The 23,825-nt window shown below is 41.1% G+C and overlaps 1 protein-coding gene across 4 annotated transcripts in view; it reads right to left on the bottom strand.

Annotated features, from left to right (window-relative positions):
• The window catches only part of LOC125881506 (cadherin-20-like), a 712,657-nt gene that overhangs the window by 99,521 nt on the left and 589,311 nt on the right, over positions 1-23,825 (bottom strand). For 3 of the 4 annotated variants that reach the window (XM_049564601.1, XM_049564600.1, XM_049564598.1), the window contains one exon: positions 21,860-22,013. The gene's annotated coding sequence lies outside the window, so the exon portion shown is untranslated. Of the gene's footprint in view, positions 1-21,859; positions 22,227-23,825 lie in introns of those variants that run through there. The other variant, XM_049564599.1, reaches the window with a different exon arrangement.

Raw genomic sequence — 23,825 nt, forward strand, 5'->3', positions numbered from 1 at the left:
ACACAGGGTTACTTGTGGTCCCTAAAGTCTCCAAAAGTAGATCAGGAGCCAGAGCCTTCAGCTATCAGGCTCCTCTCCTGTGGAATCATCTTCCTGTTACCGTCCGGGAGGCAGACACCGTCTCCACATATTAAGACTAGACTTAAGACTTTCCTCTTTGATAAAGCTTATAGTTAGGGCTGGCTCAGGCTTGTCCTGTACCAGCCCCTAGTTAGGCTGACTTAGGCCTAGTCTGCCGGAGGACCCCCCTATAATACACCGGGCACCTTCTCACCTTCTCTCCTTCTCTCTCTCTCTCTCTCGTATCCCATTACTGCATCTTGCTAACTCGGCCATTCTGGATGTCACTAACTCGGCTTCTTCTCCGGAGCCTTTGTGCTCCACTGTCTCTCAGATTAACTCATATCGCAGCGGTGCCTGGACAGCGTGACGTGTGTGGTTGTGCTGCTGCCGTGGTCCCGCCAGATGCCTCCTGCTGCTGCTGCCATCATTAGTCATTAGTCATACTTCTTCTGTTATTATACACATATGATTATTATCACACATGTATACTGCCAGATACTAATATATACTTTCAACATATTGTATCACAGTAGCCAGAACTATAACTAGAATATTATTACTTTCATTAATGTTGTTGTAAGCTACTGTCATTACCGTCTGTCCTGCATCTCTCTCTCTCTCTCTCTCTCTCTCTCTCTCTCTGTCTCTCTGCCTGTCTCATTGTGTCATACGGATTACTGTTTTACTGTTAATTTATTATGCTGATCTGTTCTGTATGACATCTATTGCATGTCTGTCCGTCCTGGAAGAGGGATCCCTCCTCAGTTGCTCTTCCTGAGGTTTCTACCGTTTTTTCCCCGTTAAAGGGTTTTTTTGAGGGGAGTTTTTCCTTATCCGCTGTGAGGGTCATAAGGACAGAGGGATGTTGTATGCTGTAAAGCCCTGTGAGACAAATTGTGATTTGTGATATTGGGCTTTAAAAATAAAACTGATTGATTGATCAGTTGCAGTGACTTGAAAAAATTGCAAGGTTGTTCAAAAATTGCAGGGATTGGTTGAATTCAACTTAAATGTTGTGATCATGACATTGCAACATCCTGGAGGGGCTCAAAGACATGCAAGCACATATTTCTGGCTGATATAACTCAAACAGCATACCTGTACCATTTATCTCATGATATGATTGTTGCCATGAGCTGTAAAATTCCACCTCATTGTACTATATACCGTTGTAAGGTATTTTGGTATTTAATAAGCCTTCAAAGTCATGGATATTTATGCAAACTGGACCACCTGAATCACATTTAATCCTCTAACCAGCACCTGTAGCAACACATAGTCTACACCAGTGTTTTGTTTTGCCCGCAGTTTAGCTAGTTGCCTGCAAAATAATTTAGGCCCACTCACCACACCTCTAACCCCTGGAAAAGTCTCTTGAGCTTCGCCAGATGACAATAAGCAAAGCTAAATCTGTTCCTCTGGCCATTAGAAGCTACGTCTTCTATCAGGTCTGATCTCTTTCTCTCATCTCACTGCCTCTCATCTTCCCTGCACACATCCTCTACCTCTCTGCTCTCTTTATTGTAATGCAGACGCAGGAACAAGCTAAATACATAAGCCTTAAATAGGTATGATATTTCAGAATGATTAATAATACTGTACATGTAATATGAGTCATGACCTGTTGATAAGATCAGTAAATGTGATGTGATGACTAAAAGTAGACCTTTGATATCCAGCATGACTCTGTTACAGGAAGCAGTAATGTGATTACAGTGCTTTCTGATGCATTACTTCCAACAGAATTGACTACAGATGTGCTGAGAACGCCGTATTACTCCTTCCGCCTCTGTGCTTTCTCTATATGTGTATTACAACTGTGACACTCAGTCGAGTGTGTAAGCTTCTCCCTCTCCCTCACTGCCTCCTCCTCCTTGGCGTTGGCTCGGAGAGCTTGTGTTTATGCGGGTTTCACCAGATGTTGATTCAACCATTGAACAGATGACAGACTTAGCCAGCAGCTGAGAAGACAAATCCACAGTCCAACACTCAGCAGGCTTCCACTTCACTTTTTCTCTGCCTGCTTTGTTTACATACGTCTGTCTCTTTCTTACTCACACCATATCAGTGTTCTGACTTTTTTTCCCCCAGCTTGGCACACTTGCATGGATTGTCTACAAACAGAACCACACACAATCTCGGTTTCTCTTGTGCTTGAATACTAATCATCCAACTCTTAGACGACAAAACACACACACACTGTAAAGTTGCAAATTTCAAAACTGTAGTAAACAAAAAAGTGGTGTACATGTTGTTAAGTTGTCCTACATTGAGCTGTGTAATTGTAGGAGCAGGGAATAAACTGCACCGTAGCGTTTTCCTCAAGAGAAGTAATTTACTTCAGTTGCTCTAATAAACACTCAGCCATAAAAAACAAATCCACTCGGCAACGCCAAATGTGTAAAGCTGTCGGTGTTGAAATGACAGATTAGAGTGTCCACTAAGCAAATAAAACATGAAGGTCTGAACCGCTTTCTTCAAATACGGGTTCTCTTGTGATTCTATGTGCTTCCAATTCCCATTACAAAACAAACAAAAAGGAACATTATTATCATTATTTTTGCAGTTTTTGGTCGGTTTTGCCCACCAGAGAGTGAACAGGAAGGGATTCAGTGTTTTGCTGTAGTGTAGTTCAGAATGTTAAACCATAAAACTCACCCAGCCTGCAGCCATTTCCCAGATTATATCTAATCTTTGAAATGATATGTTGTCATCTAAAGGTAAAAAGTCCATCCTAAAACACTCAATCCTCTCTGCTGAACATCTTTCTCTTTTTCTCTAGTGGTATATTTTTTTTCCATTCATGATGATGTGATCCATAAAATGTCTGAACCACAGTGGCGTCTGATAGCAACATTTTCAGCCATCTGAAGCATCAAACAGAGGAAAAAATCCATGGTGAGACAGAGCAATTTCTCAAAAAACAAAGGGTTCAGTAGAGCATGATGCCGTACAGCCACAGGACATGGGCGCACTACATGACTCCTATTTTTTCCTCACTGTAGCTCACATGTAACCCACTGCTGCATACAGTGTGCTGTCTGCCACTTTTCAAAAACATATTCTGGGAAATGTCAGAAATGACAAGCTGAGGTTGACAGGCACAAGCCAGGGGGAGAGGAAGTGAGTTTACCTGAGAAATAAAGCACCTGGAATGCTTTGATGACAAAAAAAATGTGTTATTTCCCTTTAAATCATTATCAAGTTCTTGCATTCCCAAATCTGGAAAAAAACAATTACCATTCACATCACATGTTAAGTGCGTAAAACAAGTTAAGTTCACTCTTGCTCACTATGCTCATTCGCCTTGAAATAAATCAAGAGAGGGAAGTGAGGCGCATTCATTATGGATGCATTCCTATTCTTGTATGTGCGCTGTGTAGCCTCTTCTCTCCTTGTTCTTAATTTGTGTCTGGCTCTTCAAATATTTAAAGGTAGGATTTAAGAATTGAAGTGACTGCAAACATGGATCCCAGGGCCCACTTGACAAGGCGAGGTAGGTTGTTGTACAAGACAGGCACTTACTCAAACATATGGCCACGGGAGCTCGGCACTGAAGTTAAGAAGGGAAGCCAAACCACTGTGCCTGTGTCCCTGACTGACATTGCTCTGTTATCTAGCAATGATATATTCAGATAATTTGTTTTTGGGGAGCTGTACTCTTGGATGTGAAACATAACCCAGTAAGCACTAGATTGTAGGTCAAAAAACTTCTAGGTTAAAACTGGGCCACCAAAGCAACGTTTCTCATTTGAACAAGATCTTTTTGTTATTAAAGATATATTTTATTACTAATTACCAAATTATTCAATTTTAACAAGAACCTTTCAATGTTACATACATGTGAATAACGCAATGCAGCATGTCGTTTTGAGCTGAACTTTTGTCAGACGCCCTGTTTCTATTTTTATTCTGTCGCTCGCGTTGAAAGCACTGCAGTGTATGAGCAACGATTCAGGAAGTTTAAACAAGGAGTTACCTACAGACAGACATTCACACTCACATTTACACCTATGGGCAATTTAGTTGACCTAACCTACATGTCTTTGAACCGTGGGAGGAAGCCAGAGTACCTGGAGAAAAAACCCACACTGACACGGGAAGAACATGCAAACTCTGCACAGAAAGACTCCCCCATCCTGGGTTTGAACCAGAAACTCTCTTGCTGTGAGGTGACAATGCCAACCACTGCACCACCACGCCCCCAGGATAGTGCAGTATAGATAATAGGGAAGTACACACTCACCCATCTTTTCAGTGGATACTGAGCACACAGCTGCTGGGTCAGGAGGAATTTATACTTCTGCGTGGAATCAACGCCATAGGGTCTGCATCGACGTAGAGCGTGACATGCTGCTTCCCAAAAATGTATCTATGCGGTGCAGCAACTCAGACTTCATATCTATTTTTGTAAGCTGAAACCATTTCCCTCAGTTGAAACAAAGCTTTTATTTACTTTAATTTCACAGATTCCATAGGCTTGTGCTAATAACATAAGCATGTTATATTTGTTTAGAAAACGTGTTTAGTATAGAACAGCATATTTGTCAGTGCTAGGGTAATTTATACAATGTAAAATGGCAAAGGCTTGTGCGAACATTAGCATGTTGTATTTGTGGGGAAAATGTGTCCAGTAAAAGACAAATGATTTGTCTGAGTTATAATGAAAGCGATTTGTGGATATGTGTTTGAAATTGTCTGTATTAAGCCTTGTTTAATGTGTGTTTAGGTGTGTTTTGAATCAACTCACCTTTACAGCACTTCATAGAAACCTCTGCTGCTGACTAGTATTTTGGGGGTGTAACTGCAGAGTGACAGACACACCACCGCATAAGTATAAATGCTCACAACGGTGTAAGCCATGTGTGTAGACTATGGCGTAGGGTCTACTGCACAAGTATAAATCCCCCTTGAGTGGTTTGTTTACATGACAGAGTTCTCTACTTGGATCTAATGTGGACAGAGAGTGTCTTATGTAAGGTGATGCAGCCCGATAGTTACGCTGTATTCAGTTAGGACACGGTGTGAGGAGGTTGTGCTGGTTGTATGCTAATTGGCACACATGTCGCAGTATCCTTGGGCAAGATACTGAACTAATATGCCTGTTGTGTGAGTGTGTGTGAATGTTTAAACTGAGAAGCAGGTGGCACCTTGACCACCAGTGTATAATATATAAATACCACCCAACTCAGCAGTTCCCCTAAATTTTAAGAAGACTTTTAGAGCTTCAGCTCATTGTCCTGGTTGTAACACACTTAGTTTTACTCTGTCTCATCAACCTTGTTTCCAGAAGCAGCAGCAGGCAGCTGTTTTTGGCCAAAAAAAAGCTGTCACTAAACCCACCGTATGCTACCTGTCCAGCACCAAATGGCAGACAGACAAAGTTAGAGAATAGCTGGTGAACACAGTAAAGCATTTAGAAGTTAAAGAGACAGATCTTTCCCTCAGAAGTCGGTACAGACCAAACCAGAGCTAAAAGGAAAATCAACATTGTCACTGAATTTGTCAGGTGGACAGAAACACAAAATGATTAATAATTTTAATGTTGCTCCAAAGCTTCCTCACCTGACTCAGATGTTATCAACCCATTAAATGGCCGTTATCTGTGCAATAGCTTCATAGATATTTGTGGAATCAACCAAATTCATTATTTGAGACACTTGAGGCAGTAGAACAACCTTAAATCAAAACATAAAATCACTTTATAAAGTTGATATAGTAAATATACTAGCTCACCGTTACCCAGCCAGCAGACCATTAAATGGTAGTTATCAGTGGTTATAAGCATCGCAGATATGGTTAGAGGGGGCCTGTTAAACATCAGTTAAAACAACCGTCTGTGGTTAAAGTAAGTCAAAGTTGACTTTTTATGTTTATCTGACCCATCTGTCACATGTCTGTCCTACCTCACACCCATGTGGACTTTCTCCCCTTTTCTTCACGTCACCTGACTTCCTCCTTTGCTCCTATCATAATTACTACAGTCGAGAGGTTGCTGATTAACAGTAAACATAAAGGGTCATTTCACGGCCAGATAATATATCAGATAATAACCTTCAGAACCTCAGCAGGTGTGGCAGACCCCCTCTAACCCATATCACGCTTATAACCATTGATAACTGCCATTTATTAGTCTGATAACAGCCAAATTGGCTGGCTAGGGAACTGTGAGCGAGCGTATTTACTACATCATAAGTGCTATGTCGTAGGCACTAGACTTGCTTGCGTTTCTTGAAGAAATTTCGCCTCTCATCCAAGAAGCTTCTTCAGTTCTAAATGACTGGTACAGAGTTGCAGGTTTGCCTCTGATATTGCACTTACAATTACCATGACCTGGATGACTGAGAATCTCCACCGACAAGTATTTACTCGTCGTACTCGTACTCGTCATCCTCCGCTTATTCGGGTCCGGGTCGCGGGGGCAGCAGCCTCAGCAAGGAAGCCCAAACAGTCCTCTCCCCAGCCACTTCCATCAGCTCTTCCGCGGGAACCCCGAGGCGTTCCCAGGCCAGCCGGGTGATGTAGACAAGTATTTACTATATCAACTTTATAAAATGATTTTATGTTTTGACTGGAGGCTGTTCTTCCGCCTCAAGTGTCTCAAATAATGATTTTAGATGATACTTAGATGTCTAAAAACCTTAGACATCTACTGACCTGTGAATGATCAATACCAAGCTTACTGGGAAATGGTAAAATGTTCTGCTTCACATTTTCCACGAGTTTGAGTTTACGGCCACCACATGAGACACTTAAATCTCCTCAAGAGACATGCGAGACCCTGAATACAGTAAGAAGAGGAGCTGATCCTCCCATCTTGAATGGAATTCTTGAAGGCAGCCAATAGTGAACTCTCACTGTGGTTATTTCCTCACTTCACTAGTCCTCAACATCTTTCATTCTGTCTCATCTACTACTGTACACTCCTCAGATGAAAAAGACGACACAGGTAATGGTATTTCAAAGGGAAGTATAGCGATACCAAGAGGAGGGATGTGAGGGAGGATGGGTGTTGAAGTGTGTTTTCAGGTGGGGCGGGGGGGGGGTTTCACGACTGTAGTTGAGGGGGAGATTGCTTCTGAGTGAGATCAAACGTCTCCTCTCTGTTTCTGTGTAGAGGGGGGGTATGGTGCCCCGCCCCAACACTCCCACCCATCACTGCAACAAGGCGTCAGTGACGTCTGCCCCATCAAACAGCCTGTATGAACACCGGGGAGTTTGGCTCAGCACGAGCAAATATATAGGTTTTGACTAAAGCTCTCAGCAACATGTTTCATTCAACTGAAAAAAATATTGTCCTCACAAATAATTTTATCTTAAATCCTATTTTGAAGCTTATTCACCTTAAACATTGAGTGAAAAATCTGCAGATTCCACGCAAATGTACGTCACATACTCAGCGCGGACAGAAAATGTAAAAATAGGATATAATATGTAATTTAATTGTTTTAAGTTCAAGAGAATTCTCCTCATTTCTGTTGAGCTGATGTGTGTTTTCACTGACTTTTTTGCCCTCTTATTTTGGCACTAATGAGAAAAAGCTACATCAATTACCAGACCACCACTCAACCTTAATTTTAAATTTTTTTCAGCCGTGGTAACTTCTTATAATATCAATATAAAAATTAAAGTTTATAAGGAGAATATGACCAAAAAGGAGCAACCCAACATCTTTTTATGTTCCTGAGGCTGAATTAACTGATGTTTTTAGGCCAGTTGAGGACAGTGCAACACGCTGTTAACACTACACTGACATTTCAGCAACTGATCTGATCTAATATTAATATGGCAAGTGTGTTAGCAAACAGGGAGCAACATTAACATTCATTTGGAGTTGTGTTTCTGGCCAATATTCACTCTCCTTTTAACTCTTCTTTGGTCTCCACCAACTCTTTAGAGGCTTATTCATCTCTTTAGCTGTTAAATGTGCCACAATGTTCACGTGTTTCCTTTGTTTTTAGTCTCTTAAGAGAACTTAAGAGCTTTTTAGCTAAAAAAAAAAAACAGCAGCCAAAAACAAAGCAGAGAAAGGTGAGTGTGAACCAAAACGGTGAGCTTAAAAGAACTTAACCCACAAAATGTTTATTTATATATCAGTTCTTCACGCGGTGGTACGTAGAATTTGTGAAGAAAACATTGTTTTTCTTTAAAGTCACATAATGACATAAACTAACTAACTGATCAATTCAGTGGTAGACCAGCAGTTCTAGTGTTCAGCAAAGTAAAATTACTGGTTTGGACGATTGAGTCTGGCTTTGAAGAAGCTGAGATGAGTTTCACTTTCAGTTCAGTTCCCAGTTGAAAAGCACTGTCTGTTTGGGATGTACTGAGCATATGACTGGATAAATAAGACTTGGATTACACTGCACAAGTTGTGTGAGAGTTTGTAAACAGATGTTTTGATATTGTTTTGCTGTTGTTAAATGTGGATTCTTTGACTTCAGTTATCAAAATTTTTCTCCGTTTTTGGATTCTTCGTTCACCGTGGAGACATGCCAGAAAGTTTTCTTCACAATTCAACATAACATAGATTGAGTAATTGATATACAAATGATCATGTTGTGGTTGAAGTACTGAATAAGCTATAATGCTCCTACAGAGTCCGATGGTTTGGTTTCTGTGGGTCCATCATTACTGTACAAGCAGCCCATTTTATATTACATGTTGTCATTTAATCCATTATTAATATAAATATGTTAGTCGCAGCTGCTTTAAAAGCCCAAAATCCATTGTTTCAGCAGATGAATTTAGCAATGTTAGAGAACTGATGTCTGGATTAGGTTGTTATAGTGGTGCAGAAGATTGTGGCCGCAGTGGATGAGTCCAGTCTATTTCATTTCCAGTGCTGTAAGGAAAAAGTGTAGCCAAAGATTTATTCTTTCACCTCAAACAACGTGCAATTCTTGCGTGTCTCAGCAAACAGCGGGAAAGAAACAGATGTGAGACTTCTTTTTTCTGACTTTGGCTTCTTTGTCTACATGACTCTTGCTGTATTGATCGGATGCTTCGGGATATGGAAGAAAGAATCATGTTTGAGTATAAAGCTTGGATAAAAGCTTTTCAGCCAATCAGAGAGCAAAGTGTATCTTACAGTGCAATGTGTCTTCAAAACTTGAGTCACATCTCCTTCAAGACAAGAACTCACTAAACTTCAATGAGATGACTGTCACACTGTGATGCTCTCACTTCCCTCACAGCTGCAGATGATGCAGGCGATAACTGCAGTACAGGGCCCCTGTGAAATGTGCAAGGTATGTGGGTATATATGTTTGTGTGTATAAGCAGAGCCAGCACTCGGCACCTGATCTTGTGCTTCTCTTTCATCCCAGCATCTGTGGCAGGCTGCCAGGGGCCCGTATCATTTAACACACTACTACACCTGTTGGGATAAATTTGATACCTGAAGATAATGGATTGGAGTTCAAGGGAGGAGAACGCAGACAGGAAACTTTTCCAGAGGTCGTGTTTCATGAGCAATCTACACTGATACAAATACATGCACCCCTCCCCCCCCCACACCCACAGGTTACTGAAAAAGAAGTATACACTCACACATAAACATGTGCTCATCCCACTCTGGTGGCAGGTTTCACATCAAGCCTGAACATGAAAACGAAAAGAACCCAGTTGCATTGGCTCCATGAAATGATCACAGAAAATACATATTTGATCTTTCATTTTATGGAAAATTCGGCCATGAGTCAAGGACTGACCGATTGCTTTTTTGTTTAGAGCTACACAAAGAGGCCAATTTGAAAGAAATCGACATTATCACTCTTTAGTGCTGACTTCCGGGAGCAAAAAAGTTTTTATCCTGAATTTCTTGGACAAATACAAGTGTAATCTGACTCACTGGATGTAGACTGTAGGTATAAGCCTGCCACTGGTTATTTTAGACAAGCATATCAAGTGGTGGCCTCACCGCACCTCATTACTCTCCAACTCCTCACGAACCTCCACCACCTTATTTCTGACAGTTGGGTTGGTTACCTTTGGGCAAGAGGAGTGAGACTGGTGAGGGTTAGGGTATTAAAATTCAGGGTAAGCCAATCAAAGGCAGAGTAAGTAATGTCTTCGCTATCCTAGGGAACAAAAACTTCCCTCCACTAGTATCTCAGCTAACAGCTGCTACATCTGCACTGTTCGTATAAAACATAGGTGCACAGTGCACAGCCATGGAGAAACTGGTTAGCACCAGGGAGAGAAAGAAGGGAGAGAAGAGGAATTTTGAGACAAGATTAGTGGTACAGCGTTGTTGGGCAAGGATTGTAAAGGAGGAGGAGGATCATGAGGAGTAAATGTGCAGTGAGGTGCCGTGTGTCCACCACTGGACCCTTCTCATTTAAGCCAGTATTCTCCTCCCCTTCCAATATCTCCATGCTACCATTTTGCAAGGGCACTGTCACTGCATCCTGGGCTTTGTGCTGCCTAAGATGACTTTGATTGGTTTAGAGAAAAACAAATACAAACAACCTTGAGCGTTTTTTCTTCCCCTTTTAGTAGAATATAATGGGTGCCTCCAAACCTTTCTCTAGTACTGTGGAGATAGGTCTGGTTATGCCAGACTACTACAGATGTATCAGTACAGATCGTGCCCAGTGGTGCAAAACATACGTACTGGCATTTTTAATCTTTTGCAAAACCTTTTTACCACTTCTGTGACAAACTACTGTCCAATCTTTATCATATTAAATACATAATATTTATGGATTTCCCCATTTAGAGTAAAATATTTTTGAAGTTTCGTATTTTTATTCTTAAAACTGGCTGTAGTAACCTATTTCTAAAGAGCTGTTATAACTTTTGCTTGCACTGTGCAGCTGCAGTCAATTGTTGATGACACTCGTATATATAAATTTTGAGCAATCTTGGAAAATTTGATGGCAGTTCTACAGGTAAAACTACAACACGATTTCAATGGCCATAATGTGCTCATAAGTATAATTCTATATTGTACAAATCTTCCCTTGAAGGGTTTAAGGTACTGCCCAAAAATCACAACCACTGACTGCCAGCCACGATTTTCTATATTTATTGCTGATATGATTATTTTAAGCGTTTTGATTACTACAATAGTACTGTAATTTTCATGAATGGTGTGGGTAAAAGTCTAGACATGTCGTACTGCTTCCTTGTATCCAAGACCTGACTTAGGATCTGAGTCAGGCTGGATTCAAATTATACTCAGTTAGGAAATACCTTGCAATCAGCTCTGGTCATGGGGTGTGTAACAGTGGCATGTAAATTATTAAATCTACTTGTAAATTAATGGCAATTTTTTTTTTTCAAAAGTGTAATTGTTTGTAATTTTTCCACATTTTATCCTTGTTAAGAATAAAATATACACAATGAACAGGCATTAGACAATGGTGTTTTGACTATGTATAAAAAGTTAGTGAAGTAGGTTGAGTGAGGTTTTAGGGTCAGTGGTACAAGAGGTCAATTAACAGGTCCTGTATATCAACAAGCTCTCACCTCATCTCGTCAAATACTGACGTTTGATTAGTGGCCCTACACGTCAAAACATAAAGCAGAAGTAACAATTTGGGTCACTTCTGAATGCTTGTGAACAACATGTGAATTTACGCTTGTTACATGCATTGTGTCTTTTCAAAACACACCTCTGTTTTCACAGGAAATGTGAGCTCGGACATTTGGAGGGAGCTCAGAGTAGAGCCGCTGCTCCTTCGTGTTGAAAGGGGTCAGTTGAGGTGGTACGGGCATCTGATCAGGATGCCTCCTGGACACCTCATATCACCGCTAAGGGTGCTGTTGTGCATCCGTGTCTGCTGCCGAGGGCCACGCATGACCAAGCGTCACTAGGCCCTATGTGACGGGTTGGCAACGTCAGAATAATCAGTTATCGCTGATTGTCTGTGGCTGCTCATTAATTGCAGTTGTCTTACTTATTTGGATTTATTTGGGTATACCGCATTTTTGGTTCTAGTTTGGATGGGATCTGGTTATCTTTGATCTCTTTCTCTTAATTTTGGTATGTTGGGTTTGAATTTAGGATCAGGTCCAAAAGTTTGGGCCCATGATGACCTGTATTGTGGGCTCGACAAAGAAATGAGAGATTTCTAGTAATTCAGTGGTTTGTTTAAAAAACTGAAGTACAGAGACAGATACTGTGTGTTCTCAAAAATGCATGAACATAATCCTGAGTAACATTAACATTACAGATAATGTTACTATCAGGGCTGGCCCAAAGAGCAGTGGACAGAGTGAGAGAAAGGAGAGAGTAGTTTTATACTGTGTGCTGCAGAGTACAGAAACCTAATGGATCTCTGGGTCAGATTTATGGCGGCTCATCCCCTCCATTGCTATAGGAGAGAAAAAGTTGACTGGAGCGCACCGACTCCAAAGACTATAATTCATTCCCCACCACGCTCCATTTTATCCAGCCAGAGTACATCGGTAAGTATTGGGCTCTTTTTTGGGGCCAATAAAACGTAATCACTGTCTGCCAGAACCAAGGTCACACTGTATTCCTTATGCAATGTGATGATTATTTTGGCCTTCGCTGAAGGTCGATTAGCTGTTTATTTTTCGTCTATGCCTGAGAGATTGATTGTTAAAAATTAAATAGGGGATGTTTGGTTTTGATGTAATTATGAACCATAGTTTGCACTTATATTTTAGGTGTTTTTCCCTCTGTGCTCTAATCCAGAGTGTGATAACTGAGTAGGTAGGGTGTTTGAACAGGTTGACAGTGAGCACATTTGCTGTTGCATGAATTAAACTGGTGGCATTTCAGTGGGGGGACAGCCTTCTCAACTACTTGGTCTCCTGTGTTGGTAGAAGTAAGACAGTTTGACATCATCCTGTTTACTTTCTGTCCACCAATCCAATTGCAGAGTGTACTGCGTGGACTGATGCTGAGCTGTGTGGTCTCGCAGGTGCTGCAGGTGATGTGACTTACGTTTTGCCTCAACTTAATATTTCACCATGCACGATCACTACAGAAGAGCTGCTTTTGCATTTTTACACAGAACTAAACAATGGAGGCATCATTCCACTCCAGTTTACGATTTAAGAAAGAATCCAATCATTGCGGGATCAAGAGAAGTATTACAGTCATTATATTTAACACAGCAGCATCGACCTCTAGTATGACATGTAACATATACGTTGGCTATCAATGGCATTAACATGACAATAACAATTATTTACCATCCTTGTTATATAGTGGCCCATCTTGTCCTGCTGGGAGGGTAAGAAGCTCCCAAATCTCAGTTTTCCCAATTTGCAGACAGTTTAGTCTGCTTTTTTTCTCCTTTGAGTTAGCCGCTAACTACTAACAGCTACTTTTTAATGTCTTCAAAATGTCACATCTGTGCTGCCTACTCCAACTACCTCTGTTCCCAGCTCAGATAAGAGACAACTCTGTCCCCCCATTCCATGATTGTACCTTTTATGAAGACTGGGGTGGCATAACTTGACATGAAATTCCTGCCTTAAAGGGGCAGAGTAAAATGGGCTATTGTGACACCTAAGCGAGATGCCCTCCAGGCTTCAGACAACAGTTTAACATGTTGATTTAAGCCAAAACATAATGATTTCCTAACCATGTCCAAGCGGTTTTTGTGCCTAAACATTCACCACACATTCACCACAGTGTTGTTGAATCTTAGTTTCAAAGTGTCCTCAACATATTAACATACAAATGTTTTATATTCCTGTGGTTTGCAGAAACGTACAATAGCAACATTTATGCTAGTGACTGGGTTATTCAACACCATAAAAACATTCTTCTTCTTTGAGGCACATACACCTGCAGTCATATTCAAACAACCAGATCTGTAAATTAGTCCATTTGAGGAGAAAACACGTGGCTACAATATTCGAGACAAGTCTTGCCAACATTAGGCTAACATCAGTTTGTTAGTGTACTCCCATCTCATTGCAAAATGTGGCTTTGTAAAGATTCTAGTTTGACACCAGTTCAGTCAGGACCACTTTAGTCAAAGAAAATTTTAATTCCTTTGGCGGATGGTTTTATTCTGGGGTCTCTCTCTGCCTTTCCGAGGCTTACGCAGAAAGCTTAAGGCAGAGAGAGCAAACCTCCCTACCCTTCCATGCATCTTTTGCAGCTGTATGATGTGCCACCAGGTAGCGTCAGTTTGTAATGCTGCCAAACAGTGTTAGTCTGTAACGGCGCTGGCAACAATGGAATAGAAAATGCCCTATAGGGCGGGCAGGAGGGACTGGAGATGGATGAGTCCAACAAACCCCAGGCTTTCACTTGGGAGCCTGTCGTTTGCTTCACATGACAATAAGAAGCAAAACCATGACATTTTTTTCTAAACCTAACCACATGCAAGAAAATAATGTAAAACAAATTGTTTTACTTATGTTGTAAGTGTGTTTTGAAAAACGACTATATGCCTGTAACAAGCATAGATTGTCACAGCGAACGTTAACAACAGATGCAGGAGTATATCAAAGATTTCATATTTAGACATGAAAGTCCATTGACAAAGCGACGATATTTGACAAGTTGGGATTATATGATCATTGGTTTTCCATCCCCCCAAAAGAGTCTTGGCCTTGACATTTTGCAAAGTACCCGTAATTTGCGGTCTAATGCATAGTGCAGACCAGTATGTTTGTGTCTTATCATTAAGTGTACCAATGCCACTGTTCTTCTTTGGATGATTATGTGTCTGCACACTGTAGTGTAACAGAGGCTTTAAAGATTTACAACAGACCAGATTGCATCAAACTGTCTTTAACCTCTGTCTTCCTGTTGTGGTTTATTGGTGATTTTGATATGTCATCTTGGTCATTAAGATGAGCAGTATGATTACGTACAAATCATGGCAATCACTGTTTGTGGGCTTTGGAAATGAATTAAAAAACAGGCAGTGCTGTTTCTTTTTTATAGGCAATCCCCTATTGTTCAGTGAAAACTAATGAGCTCTACAGTGTGTTAGTTACTGTGCAACAGTTAAAGCAAGTTTGGTATGTGCTCAGACTGCTCTCCTGCCCACAGCGACGACTACAGAGAGAGAAAGACGGCTCATCTCTCGAATCTGCTTCATTTGGAAATTGATTTTTACATGTGGCCTTGAACATTTGGAATTTCCTTCTCAAAACCTTGTGAGAGCAGGAGGGGGAAAAGGACCAGGGAAAATCAATTCAAATTAATTTCAGAGATGAGGTGTTTCTGTCTATTACTCTAAGCAACTCTCATTTTGAATGTCAGTCCTTGTGAAAAAAAAAAACCAAGAAGAAGTGAAAACATGATTGCTTTCTTCAACCCAAGAGGGGATGGAATAATTCACTGTCTGGGTTTAGAGGGAGTTGCAGGAGCAGCTTAATGAAATGAAAACCTGCGTCTTCTGGTGCGTGATCAGGCTCGGGCATTCAGGAATTTGTTCCAACTAACACACAAACAATAGCTCCTGCACACGTATGATTTACGCACATTATTGTACTGTATAAACACTGAGGAAAAACCAGGAAGAGTTGCCTGTTTAAAAACTCAGAATGTCACGGGATTGAACTTATTACTTGCTGTAGGTGTTCTTTAAGGTGGAGGAGTTGTATTAGCGGTGTTGGTGCTGACAGTTTAAATTACAGTTGTATTTTTAGCTGCCTCAGTGCATTTGTTCACGGTGTGCCTCTTCTTTAACTTGTACTGCTAAACAGATGCCTCAGGAAAAGTGCTGGTTGTGGCTTTTTTGTTAAGAGGGTGCACAGTGCAGATGAGTGTTGTAGTACTTGAGACCGGTCTCAAGACTACTTTCTGAAGGTCTTGGCCTCATTTCTACTCTGTCTTGTCTTGATCTCAGACAAATCTGGATATTTTTCCCAACACTGGTCAAACCACACCTGTGGGGATATCACTAATGCCTACCATACATGAGAAGACTTCGAAAAGGCTTTAAAAAGATTTTTAAAAGAATAAAGTCTGACACCTTCTTACATCTAAGGACAATGTGAGTATTTAGTCACACACTACAAGATTTTGCAAAGACCAGCTAAATTCCTTTTGAGATTATTTCCCATCCTTTCCCTTGTGGAAATTATTAAATGCCAAACTCCCTTTAAGAAATACTACATATAACCGATGCCTGACATGTCCACAAAAACACATCACTCATGCACAAGATAAAAGGTGTCATATGTCAACAGAATTCTTGTCAATGTGGCATCATCAATATAATCCATCTAAGTTAAACTGTATTTGTGTACAAACTTTACATTTTGTATTTTGTCACCTTAACTCACCAGACTAGTGCTCCTTGGTGACTCAGATACTGGCCGAATTAAACTCTTGTTCACTCCACAACTCCATTTGTTTCTCCTCCTTTTCCACAGAACAAGAGAACCAAGACTTGATCAGCTGCTTCTTCTTTGGTGCTGGAGACAGCGCAGCTGTTGATTGTTGACATTGCTCATGTCATTGAACTTCATGCATGGGTCAAGACTTAAGCTTATGATAACATTTTTAATTTTCTCAGAACATCAAAATGAAAAAGAATCAGAACAGCTTGAGTTTTCTGACCACCTTGCACCAATGACTGAGATCATGGGATTGCACCACAACTGCAGCAAAACTCATCTTCTTCTAACCGCTTCATCTGCAGCAAAACTCACATGATTTTATTCTGACATTAGAAATATGTCTATGACAATGAAATCACTTGAAAAGGTATTTGGTTTATGAATTGCCTTTGCAAAAACAAACAAACAAAAAAAAACAGTGTTCAATCAAGGGGAACTGCCCATTGGTTCGACCATATTACACTCATTGTTCCGAAGTCCGTTCCGAAATCATCATGATGCCCTGTGGTTAAGGTCTGGTTAGGTTTAGGCACAAAAACCACTTGGTTAGGGTCAGGAAAAGATCATGGTGTGGGTTAAAATGAAAAAGAAAGTGACAAACTCATAAGCCATGAGCCTGCTCCGCCTCAAGCCGGTCGCGGCGCACCATACGCCCGCTGCGAGCCGTTCAGCACCGCGGACAGTCGGACTAATGGGATGTCGAACCAATGGGCTGTCGAACCAATGACATGGACCCCAATCAAGATCGTTAAGTTGATTTCAACCCCTTAATGTATTTGCATTTCTCTGCTTGTAGACAACCAAGGAATACATAAGATTGACCTCCATGCCTTTTTATTGTTTTATCAAGCCATTTGTCATGGTCCACTTATACATACATTTATATGGTACGGCAATAAAAACTAGGTGAATAAAGCTTCATTTGTTTTCTGTTGGTGTTTTTATACATTGGTTGGTTTTGGTTTTGTCTTGGTCTCAACCCCTCAGAGTCTTATTTAAGTCTTGATACTCTCTGGTCTTGGTCATGACTTAGTCTAAGGCTAGGGGGTCTTGATTACAACACTGGTTCAGACATCTTTTGCTACACTGTTCATATTTCTAACGCTGTGTTCACATGGAATCAGGCAGATGGGAAACAGAGTCTGAACAACACAGCTAACAGAATGGCAGGGCGGCAAAATGAAACTCACATGACAATATATTAAGATGGTGGTGTTGTATTGTTCACAAAGACTGGAATATATCCTAAAAAAATTATTTGTGTCTATTATTATATGTAATTATTGTAGTAACGCCCCTAATTGTCCAGCTCTCCCACGTTTTCTTCTTGTGTGAAAGAGCTACGTAAGTCCAGTTGTAAATTCCATCATGAAGTACAGTAAAAAGTTAAAATGATTCAACTCTGGACAGTAGTGTTGTCTGCTGTTACTGTCGCCTGTATGTGCTGGCCTCACCTAATATTCCTGTTCTGCTCTTACCCGCAAAAATGATATCCGGTTTGTTGCCTGTCATCTGCCTGATTCCATGTGAATGCAACATAAACCTTGCTATAGTTTGGAACAAAATACACTCTGGCAAAATGCGTCTGTAACCATTTAGTAAAGTTAAGTAGACAACTCACAGGAATTTATAGTGCAGCTGTCTCCTGTCTGTCCCAGCAGCTTTTCTGTGGGCGCATGTATTGAAATTTTCTCATGTGCTATCTACTACTTTCCATTAAAACAAGGCAGAAACAAGAATTCCTTATGAGCAAAAGAAAATATTTGGCCTTGGTTTACTTACACTGTTAAATCCTCAAAGACTTCCCTTCATTTCAGTTTAAAAGAATACTGGGGCACCCAGTAGCTTAGTGGGTAGAGCAGGCACCCCATGTACAAAGGCAATGTCCTTGCAGCAGCGGGTCTGATTCCAGCCAGTGGCCCCTCGCCGCATGTCATCCCCTCTCTGTACCCCCCTCAAGCTTAAATACTCTCCTATCCAAGAAAATCAAAAGCCTAAAAGAAAACAGAATGCTTCCTCAGTAAACAATTTCTGCTATTAAACATCTGCACTGTTGCCGTTGTGGACAAACTGGTTAACAAAGTGCTGGGTGGGATTCTGCAGCATGACACAAGCATGACACTCAGCAAATTGACCAAAAGTATGCATTGTAGTCTTCTGCTTCAGTTAAAGTGGCTACAAGAGCCCCGAGGTCAGTCAATCTATCCGCAGCTCAGACAGATGAGTTACAGCTCTAACAAAAAGATTCGCTCTGCTACAAAACACAATGACGGTGTTTCATGTATAGAAGACATAAATCTCATTTCGACATATGTCCATTCCCTGTCAACTATGTTTCTACCCTGAGGGTGGTTTTTGTCTTCAATCACCATGATGACATCTCTGATACCAGTCCCTGCATAATGATCAAATCAGCCAAAAAAAGTGTTTCAAAGGAACAAAGGCTAATTGGAGGTAATGTGACACCAGCCTTGGCTCAAGCGGAACATGGCAGGTGTACAAGCACTAGCACCCTCCCTCTGCTGCTGAAGCCTGCCAGGCTTGGCTGATTGACATGACGTTGTTTCCCAGACCACAACAATGCCGGCAGGGTCCTTGTTATTCCGCGTGCTCTCAAAGGCGCCTTCTGGTAGCCTATAAAGCACCATCAGGCTCCAGGCCCTGCAGTCATTCAATTAAGAATTTACTGGGCTATTGATTTCACCACAAGCGAAGTGTCTCACATCCTGGAAACAATAAGGAGCCTTTCATCAGCATTTTACCTAAAGAGATGATGACTTGGAAGGGCATGAAAAGACTATGATATGTCCACTGAACACATATAAAAACCATTTAAATCTAGCTTTCTCCAACCCTAGTCATCCCCCTCTCTAATATGGTATCCTTGTATTCAGTATGACCTCTTAAAGGAATACTTCACCCCCAAAATGACCATTTTTATGTCAGTTATTTACCCATGTTACCTTGAGTTCTTGAAGAAAACTTTGTTTTCCTTGTATGCCTTTGAGCGAAGAATCCAAAAACGGAGAAAATTATTGATGTAATTCTTAAGTAAAAGGCAAACTATGTCACAACATCTGTTTACAAACTCAACTCGTGTAGTATAATCCATATCTCATTTATCCTGTTGTATTTTCAGTACTTCCTAAACACATGCAGTTTTGCTAAAACCTCACAATTTCAAACACTTTAGCACAAACGGTGTCATGCACAGATACGCACATGTTTTGCAACGTAAAGTTTTAGCAAAAAAGCATGTGTTTGGGAAGCACTGAGCATACGACTGGATGAATAAGACTTGGATTATACTGCACAAATTGTGTGAGAGTTTGTAAACAGATGTGTTGATATAGTTTTGCCGTTAATGAATGCAGCCGCCTTTTACTCAAATTCATCACACTTTTCTGTTTTTGGATTCTTCGTTCACCATGGAGAAAACCAGTTTTCTTCAAGAATTCAATGTAACACAGGGTGAGCACCTGATTGATTGACTGACTGACAAATGGTTATTCTGGTGTTAAGTATTCCTTTAAATAAACTGTGATTGTTCTAAGAAAACTGCAAGAAAAAAAGAAAGAAAAAATAGTGACTTTGGTGCTGGGCAGGTAGTAGTTCTTTTATCAGACCTTTGGAAACAGCTGCTTGCTGTTCCTAGAAAAGAAATACACAGTCTCGAAAGGATGTTGCAATTGCAACAGTTAACGCAAATTATGGCGAACTTGCAATTGTGTCCTATCACTGCTCGATCTTTGTTAATTATGACACCACTGCTGCAGGAATGGAGCTCTGTGCATGGGATGATGGAGTGGCTAACGTCACCCAACAGTCAGACAGACAGTAAAGTCAGAGTCAAGCCAATTGGGTGTCGAATGTTACCCGCTGCTGGGGCTTCTGTCCAAGCTGCCCCCATCCACCATAACATTACAAATAGATTCTAATTCTGTGGGGAAAAAAACCCTAAATGTTCATAATAATATGCTCCAAATCTGAGACAGCATTACAACTATATTTGCAATTTCCACATGCCCTTGCAATTTTATTGCAATAAATGAATAAATGTCTATAAACATTGTGACATGAATTGCAATGTTGTAGAACAGTTGCCATGAAATCAGGCCTATCAGGTTGCAACAATCCCAAAAACAGCCCACAACAACCTGGAGGGACTGAATATAGGAGCAGAACAGAAATGCTGCAGGCTGTAAAACTAAAACAATGAGCTGAAAGACACTAAAAAGATCCACAGAGCTGAGGGTAACTGCAGACTTTGGGGATAATGCTCTGTGGGGTTGTCACTACAAACAACCCCTTCTCACATGCAAATAATCCTGTGATCCAGTGTTGTTATAAAATTATTTATAAAAGCACTTCAGTGTTATCACATCCTTCTGGAGGTAATTTTGTTCTGCAGTTCAACCAGATTTCACAGCCCTTTACTGGCCTAAAATTCCCCCAAAGTCCCACAATGCCTGCAAAGTCACCGAATTTCCATCTATTAAATCTACTGTGACCCTCAGCTGATGCACCAAGGTTGATAAACTTTGGGTCTTGCCAAAAGTAGAAATGATAGAAATCCCCCCTTAAGAATCATACCATGTGTGTTTATTATTCACTGCAGGGCTTTACAAAATACAACTGTTGATGCAACACGAGTCGAGCTGATTAGGGCCAATTGAGAATATAATGAAAGCGAGAGGGGAGGAGCAGACGGGGGAGAGTGAGTATCAGTGGGAGAGTGCGAGTGGAGAGGGAGTTCGGGGAGGAAAGAGAGCGTAAGAGAGTAAGAGAAGCCAGGAGAGAGTACATGTAGATGCTTAATGAATTCGGTCACAGCTCCGCACAATGAAATCTTTATCCGTGGGGGATGAGGCAGGGGACTTGGCAGAGCCCCGGCGTATCTCGGCAAGGGTGAAAAATAGAAATCCCACTGTCCCCTGTTGGCTCTCCCTCATGTCAGCTGCCTTGGTTACTGAGTTGGCTGCCAGCGAGCCCCCCGCCACTCCAGTCCTCCTCCTCTTATTCCTCTTTTACTCTCTCTATCTGTCTTTTTCAGTCCAACTCTCCTTCACACTCATGTATCTTTCTCTGACTCCCCACTGTTCATTCTGACCCCCTGTTTCTCCCACGGATCTACCTCTCTCTCTTTCTGATTTTTCTTTTCTTTCCTTGTTAATCATTTTCTGTTTTTATTCCTGTTCCAATTTATCTTGTCAAAGCATTTTCACCACATGTGGCTCAACCAAATATAACAAGTGAAAATTGCTGTAAAAAGTGAATAAATTATATTTGTGCTTGCAGCACATGCATCGATAAAAGACGAGCACTAAAAGGCAGCATTTAAAGACTTACCTTGTAACAGGTTGTTCTGATCATTTTGTGCAACAAATCAAGATATGATGGGGATTTTGATGTTAATCCAGATCTAAGCAGCCACATTCACCAGTTGAGGTGCAGTTTTATCAGATGCATTTTAACACAGAAATATTAAACAAATAAATCCTACCTTCAAAAGATTTTCAAACTTCTCTTCCTGTGCAGCCTTTTCCTGCAGTTTCCTCACTTTTTTCTTTCGTCTTCTCTCCCTGATGCACCGGTTTGTATTTCTCAGTCTTTCCAGTGGATGCTGATCACCGGGGTTTTGCAGAGAAGAGGTCCAGCTGACCCCAGTGCAGAAGAGAGGAAAAAAATAAATTAAAAAAAAGACCAGAGAGCGAGATCTGGCACCTCCTGATCAACTCTGCTCCCTTCCTTGCTGCTCCTTCCAGCGCTCGGGGTGAAAGAAGTGTGAGACAAAGTAATCTTCAGGTGAAAAGACAAGACTTCCTCCCTCCCTCCCTCTTCTCCCTCTTTCTCTCTCTACCTCTGTTGCCCGCGCTCGCTCTACCTGCTCAGAGCATTGTGGACGAGCTCACACAGCAGCTGCCTCTCCAGCTCTCCCTCTTGTGTCTGAGCGCTGTGCTGTTGCTCCATCCATTCCCCTTCGCTTCTCTCTCTCCCTCCCTCCCTCCCTTCAACCCTCTACGGCTCATGAATGTTTAGACATGGCAATTGTAGCTGAAAGGCTCTGAATTAACCCACAGAACTCAAAATACACTCTTTCGCTTCACTCACTTTCCCCCCAGTTTTTCTTTTGTTCTGGCTTTTGTGGCGACCCCTCTGACTGTGTATGTGACCCTCCTGAATAGTACAATCAGTTCTTCTTAGGGGGAGTGATAGTCTATTAACTTTGTGGTCCCTGCTCTCTGCTGGATTTTTATCAACAGACTGTCTGAGGCAGGGAGAAAAGATTATGGTCAAACATCCATGATGAATGTGCAATCAGGGACGCCAGCCCCGTTAGATTAGAATGCTGCACACACATTATACAAAAATTGGCTCATAAAATAATCAGAAGCAAAACAAGAAATGTGTATGATGAATAAGTAAATATTTACCACCCACCTCCCTTGGTTAATTAATGATTAATTGTCCCTTAACAATTCTAATTGGAGTTAATTGAAGATATTGAGCCATTGGAAGGCAGATAAAAATCATCCAGCGACAGTAAACCGGTCGTGTCCCCTCAGGCTGAGGACTGTTTCCGATGAGCTCAGCAAACCCAGAGATGTTCAGACGTCACCAAATCAAAGTCAGAGTCAAGTCTCAAGTCTGTTATTGTGATTTGGATTTGATTACTGCGTGATTACTGCCAATTACATCTTTACTTCAACAGAAACACAATCAGAGTCAACTTTGTTGGCCAATTACGTTGACACATACAAGGAAATATAGCTGTCAATAGATCCCAATATAGTAACTTAATAACATGTAGGATATGTCATATGTTCTGCTGCTGTTCGGCTGTTACTTCTTTTGTTTTCCACATGCTTTAAAGGTCCAGTGTGTAAGATTCACAGGGATGTATCGGCAGAAATTGTTTTTCTTTGGTGTATACTCACCTGAAAATAAGAATGGTTGTTTTTTTGTAACCTTTGAATGACCTGTTTGTATCTACATAGGGGGTAGGTCCTTGTCCACAAAGCTCGCCATGTTGCACTGCTATATTTCTGTAGTCGCCCAGAATGGACAAACCACACACTGGCTCTAGATTGGACCATTTGTGTTTTTACATTGGCCTTTGTAGTTAGCAGCCCACCAGAGACTAGAGCATTGGAAAAACACAGATGTTTTTTTTAAACATGAAACTGCTTTATTCAGTGTTTTTACCCATTTAAATCACCTGGTTTATTTGTTTTGGCAAGGAAGAAAACTGCAAATTTTTCAGTTCCCGGTAAAAACCTCTTGAACATCTGGATCTTAAGTTCTCAGAGAGTAAAGGTGAGCACAGATTAGCAGGCGCTGGATGAATAAACCATCACTGTCATGCCAAACAGCATCGGAGTAACATTGATTTGTAATGTCTGGTTTAAATCACCTGGTCTGAGACCTCTGCAGGTATTTCAGCTCCCGGTAAAACCTGAACAACAAAG

Source organism: Epinephelus fuscoguttatus, linkage group LG21 (genome assembly GCF_011397635.1).
Source record: "Epinephelus fuscoguttatus linkage group LG21, E.fuscoguttatus.final_Chr_v1".
Taxonomy (NCBI): Eukaryota; Metazoa; Chordata; class Actinopteri; order Perciformes; family Serranidae; genus Epinephelus; species Epinephelus fuscoguttatus.